Genomic DNA, 6483 nt, shown 5'->3' on the forward strand with positions numbered 1-6483 from the left:
CTAGTTACAAAGTATTTAGTAATCCAAAGAGATGATGGGCATCAATGTTACTAGGAAGAAAATGTGAGTCATGTGTCTGTGGTGAAGTGGTGTTGAGCAAAAACTAAGCCAAAAGGCTGCTGCAACACTTGCCACCAAGCTTTCATTAATGAATAAGCTTTCTAAGCAAAAGAAAGAAAGCAAAAGCTAACAGGGATCAATCAAAAAGCAAGGCAGCATAGCAGCAACTTTAGTGAACCTTTAAGGAAACATTTCATATCAGATAGCTAAGAATAATTAAGCTACATTTGTCTGCATAAAATCACATGAACCAAGTTCAATTATCGGCTACTTAAAGACATGTATGCTTCTTTGTTTTATTTCATTTCTTCTTATGTTTAGTGCTTGCTTGGGGACAAGCAAGATTTAAGTTTAGTGTTGTGATGACAAGTCATCTTATGCTAGCTTTTCAAGCATTTTTCACTTGTTTCATTAGGTTTTATGCACTTTCTTGCATTATAAGTAATTGATTTGGAGTGGATTTGCATGGTTATGTTGAATCAATCAATCAACATTTAATTGACACAAAATCATAAGGTTTAAGCTAGAATTAGTTGGTTTTTGAATGATTTATAAACCTTGTGAATTTGGTGATGCTTTGATTGGTTGTTTTGATTAATTGTAGGTGAAGAAATGATGAAAAAAAAGAAAAAGGAATCTTAGAACATGCTTTGGACCATAGGCCACGCTTTGAAAAGCGTGACCCATGGCCATAAAACTGTGGTGCACATCCAAAGCAAGAAAGGCCAACGCTCAATTACCCAACTGAGCGCTTAAAGGAACCAAAGAAACCAAGAGCACTACGTTAAATGTTTTAATATTTTCGTGGGCCTCAACAAAAGAAAAGCAAAGCGCATTGAAACCAAAGGGGGCAGCCAAGGTTCGAACCCATGAACCAAGAGAAGCGCGCTACAAGGCTTGGCAAGGAAATTGGCCAAAATGGCTTCACCAAGATTCGAAGAAGGGGACAAGTACATGAAAGAAAGGGCGCTACGTGAACTTAGTTCACTGAGTGCTATGCTTCACAAGGGAATTGGTAAAATTGAAGCCACCAAGGCTCGAAGTGGGAGCCTCACTCCAAGGCAAAGGGCACTACGTTCAATTCATTAACTGATCGCTACTTTGCTATGCATATGGGCTTGGCACGAGCCCAGGAAGAAGGCAAGGGAGCGCTACGTTATTTTACATAACTGAGCGCTCTACTAGAGGTGGTTCCTGAGTCCAATTTCAATCAAAAGCCAATTTGGATCCACTTCTTCACCAATTTGAAAAGCCCACTCCAAATTCTGAAAATCAAAAATAGAAAGTGTATAAATAGGAGTTAGCTTAATTTGAAAAGGAACTTCTTTTCATTTTTTTTAGTTTTAACTTTTTGCTCAATTTTACATTTTACCTTTTAGCTCAATTTTCAGTTTCTTTAACTTTAGTTTTCATTGAGAGCTCTGAACTTGAGATTGGATCTGAGTTTTTCTCTAGTTTTCATTTTACTTTCTTCTGCAGCCTCTACTTTCTGCTTCAAATTTTGGATTGAGATTGAAGGAATTCTGTTTCAACTATTGCTTTGAAATTCATCTTTGTTCTTTTTCGGCAAAATTCTGAGAATTGAGAAATTGGATTTGAGTTTCATTTGCTGTTTCATTTACATTTCTTCTGCAATTTATTTTCTGTTTGATCAAGGGTGTAATTGAGATCTAGATCTGTGTTCTAATCTCATTGCTCCTCTTAGATCTTCAATTTTTCTTATAGATTTCATAATTGAGAAAAATTTTCTTTATGTTTACTTCTTCAAGAAATTTTCCTTTTCTGTCTGGATCTTGTGCAACTCATTTCATCTTCTACTTCTCTGAATGATTACATTTTGCATTTTTTGTTAAATTCTAAGTCCCAGCTCCCAAATCCCTTTAATCTTCAAGCAATTTAAGTTTCTCAGTAATTTAGATGCAGTAATTTAGTTTTCTTACACTTTAAGCTTCAGCTATTTACATTTCTTGCTATCTAAGTTTCAGTCATTTTACGTTACTTGCACTTTAAGTTTTAGCTCTTTTACCTTCTTGCACTTTAAATTTCATGCAATTTACTCTTCTGCACTTTATTTTTCTGTCAATTTTCCCTCTCCCTTTTATTTTCATGCAATTTAGCTTCTGCTATTCAAGTTTCACTCAAATCATCAAGTGTTTGCTTAACTAAATTCATCACCTAACTAAAATTACTCAATCCATCAATCCCTGTGGGATCGACCTCACTCATGTCAGTAATTACTACTTGATGTGACCTGGTACACTTGCTAGTGAGTTTTGGTGTGGAATCTGATTTCCACCCATCACATTGCACAATCCATAGGGCATTCTCCTATAAGCAAAGACACCATAGGGACAAGTAAATGAGGTCTTCTCTTGGTCTTTGGGGTCTACAACTATTTGGAGATAGCCAGAATAACTGTCCAAGAAGCAGTAATATTCATGGCCCACAAGTCTTTCTAGCATCTGATCCATGAAAGGTACGGAGAAGTGATCCTTCCTGGTGGCTTCATTAAGCTTCCTATAATCTATTCACATACACCAGCCAGTCACTATTTGGTACAATAGTGACCCCTCCCTTCTTAGGGACTACTTGCACTGGGCTCACCCAAGGTCTGTCTGAGATTGGGTAAATCACCCCTGCTTGCCACAACTTCAACACATCTTTTTGGACTACTTCATTCATTGCTGGGTTTAGCCCTCTTTGTTGCTGTCTTGAGGGCTTGGCATCTTTGTCAAGGAGGATTTTATGCATACACATTGAAGGACTAATCACATCTAGATCTGCAAGTGTCCATCCTATGGCATCCTTGTGTTGCTTCAGCACATGGATAAGTTCCTCTTCTTGTCCCTCTGACGAAGAGACAATTTGCATAGGTTAGGAATTCGATTATCAAAATGGATTTGGCGTTGTAAGTATAGTCTTAACCCAAAAAATTGACCATCAATCAAATGTTATCACAAAGGATGTCACAATACAAAACAAATATAAACCGGGAGTTTTAACACTTGCAATTTATTCAATTAACAACCAAGTAAACTAAATCTAATATAATTAGTAAAATAAAAATGATGCAATGAAAACTAAGTAAAACAAGTAGAAAAGCAAGGTAAAAGCAAGAGAAGATAGGGGTGGAAGAGAAAAGAAGAGAAGAAGTAGAGAGAAGAGAAGAAAAGAAAGGTCTAGTGGGTGAAAACAGGGGCGTGCGCAGGCATAAAGGGCTGTGCGCATGCACAGAAGGTCACGTGTACCCATAACGAATGCATGCGCGTGGTGTGGCGAAGACGCAAGGCGACGCGTACGCGTGGGGCACGCATACGCATTGATGGGAAATAATTAAAAGGTTGTGCATTCGCACTATGTATGCTAACGCCGCGACCAAAAGCCTTATTTTGGGGTGTGCATGGGCACAGGGCTGTGCCCGCGCTCAGAAAGGCGATTTTTTTTTTAAGGAAAGGATCATGTGTGCGTGTGCACACAGGTCCGTGCGCGCGCACAGAAGTAAATAGGGCAGGGGGCTGTGCCAACGCTCCCGACAGAAGGGATGCAAGTTGGCGTGCTGGCGCACAAGCTTGTGCGCTCGCACAAAGAGTGCAAAAAGGGCATGTGTGCGTACGCACAGGTACATGCGGACACACAGGTCGCAAAAAACAGGGAAATGCACGCGCACAAGGGGTGCTGGCGCTGCGAACAGAGGGCATAAAGGCTAGTGTGCGTATGCACAGAAGGTGAATTTTCGTTGTTGTGTGCATGCGCACAAGGGTGTGCGCACGCACATGCCCTGTTTTTCCCAAAATTTTTTCTTTCAAATTCTAAGGTATCAAGCCTTAGCTCAATCAAAACTCAATACCAAAACATGAAAGAACCCATAAATTCATGATCCAAACCAAAATTATCCTAAGAATTGTCAAAATTAAACTAATGTTACCAAACACTTTTATTTAATGTCTTAAAGTTAGACAATTGGGAGAGCCCTTGCTATGATGGCTTGTGCTTGACTTCTCCACCAATGTCTCGAATGTCCAATGTCCTCCGGGATTCCAATCCTAACAAAAGACAACCAAAAAGTAAGCTATTTACATATTAACATATATACAATAGCCAAAAACAACACCATTGCAACTCCCCGGCAACGGTGCCAAATTTGATAGACAAGAGCAATTTGCATAGGTTAGGAATTCGATTATCAAAAATGGAATTGGCGTTGTGAGTATAGTCCTAACCCAACAAATTGGCCATCAATCAAATGTTATCACAATTCAAACCAAATATAAACCGAGAGTATTTAGCCCCCGGGTCGTTCTTTCCTAGGAGTTACAATTAAGTGTCATATTATTGGCTATGAGAAAGGGCATGGGGATTTGGAAATGAAAGCAATAGAGAAAGGGAATCTAAATAGCAAGGAATTGAAACAAGCATGCAAGGAATTGAACAGAAAGCAATTAAAGGACTCTTGGAAAGAAGTGTGTTGATGAGCGGATAATTTATACAGTTTTTGGCATTGTTTTTAGGTAGTTTTTAGTATAATTTAGTTAGTTTTTACTATGTTTTTATTAGTTTTTATGCAAAATTCACATTTCTGGACTTTACTATGAGTTTGTGTATTTTTCTGTGATTTCAAGTATTTTATGGCTAAAATTGAGGGACCTGAGCAAGAATCTGATTCAGAGGCTGAAAAAGGACTGCAGATGCTGTTGGATTCTGACCTCCCTGCACTCGAAATGGATTTTTTGGAGCTACAGAAGTCCAAATGACGCACTCTCAATTGCGTTGGAAAGTAGACATCCAGGGATTTCCAGAAATATATAATAGTCCATACTTTGTCCAAAGATAAATGACGTAAACTGGTATTTAACGTCAGTTCCATGTTCCATTCTGGCGTTAAATGCCAGAAACAGGTTACAAGTTGGAGTTAAACGCCCAAAACAGGTTACAAACTGATGTTTAACTCCAGAAACAGCCTAGAAACGTGTAAAGCTCAAGTCTCAGCCCCAACATACACCAAGTGGGCCCCAAAAGTGGATCTCTGCAGTATCTATCGTAGTTTACTCATTTTCTGTAAACCTAGGTTACTAGTTTAGTATTTAAACAACTTTTAGAGATTTATTTTGTATCTCATGACATTTTTAGATCTGAACTTTGTATTTCTGACAGCATGAGTCTCTAAACCCCATGGTTGGGGGTGAGGAGCTCTGTTGTGTCTCAATGAATTAATGCCATTACTTCTGTTTTTTTTTATTCAATCACGCTTGTTTCTATTCTAAGATACTCGCTTGTACTTAACCGTGATGAATGTGATGATCCGTGACACTCATCATCATTCTCAACCTATGAACGCGTGCTTGACAACCACTTCCGTTCTCCTTAGATTGAGTGTGTATCTCTTAGCCTCTTGGTTCATGATCAGAGTCTTCATGGTATAGGCTAGAATTATTGGCAGCCATTCCTGAGATCCGAAAAGTCTAAACCTTGTCTGCGGTATTCCGAGTAGGATCTAGGAAGGGATGACTGTGACGTACTTCAAACTCGCGAGTGTTGGGCGTAGTGACAGACGCAAAAGAATCAATGGATTCTATTCCAACATGAGTGAGAACCGACAGATGATTAGCCGTGCGGTGACAGCACATTTGGACCATTTTCACTGAGAGGATGGATGGTAGCTTTTGACAACGGTGATCCACCAACATACAGCTTGCCATGGAAGGAGATATGCGTGCGTGAAGAAGAAGACAGTAGGAAAGCAGAAATTCAAAAGACAGAGCATCTCCAAAACCTCAATCTGTTCTCCATTACTGCATAACAAGTATTATTTAATTTATGCTATTTACTCTTCATAAATATAATCCCTCTTATCATTGATTTCCTGACTAAGAATTACAAAATAACCACAGCTTGCTTCAAGCCAACAATCTCTGTGGGATCGACCCTTACTCACGTAAGGTATTACTTGGACGACCCAGTGCACTTGCTGGTTAGTGGTACGAGTTGTGAAAAGTGTGATTTACAATTCGTGCACCAAGTTTTTGGCGCCGTTGCCGGGGATTGTTCGAGTTTGAACAACTGACGGTTCATCTTGTTGCTTAGATTAGGAAAATTTTGTCTTTTGGGTCAGAGTCTTTTATTTTCTTTTCAAAAATTTTCCAAAAAATTATTATTTTTCTTTATTAATCTTTAGAGTTTTCTGTTTAAATCTTGTGTCAAGTTTTAAGTTTGGTGTTTTCTTGTTAGTTTTTATTTAATTTTCAAAAATTTATTTTTGGTTTTCTAAAAATTTTAAGTTTGGTATTCTTTTTTTTTATGTTCGTGAGTCCTTTGAGTCTTTGAATTTTTGTTCTTCGTGTTCTTGTGAATCTTCAAGGTGTTCTTGAGTCTTTCTTGTGTTTTGATCTTAAAATTTTTATGTTTGGTGTTCCTTGGTATTTTTCC

This window comes from Arachis ipaensis, chromosome B08, assembly GCF_000816755.2.
Source record: "Arachis ipaensis cultivar K30076 chromosome B08, Araip1.1, whole genome shotgun sequence".
NCBI lineage: Eukaryota > Viridiplantae > Streptophyta > Magnoliopsida > Fabales > Fabaceae > Arachis > Arachis ipaensis.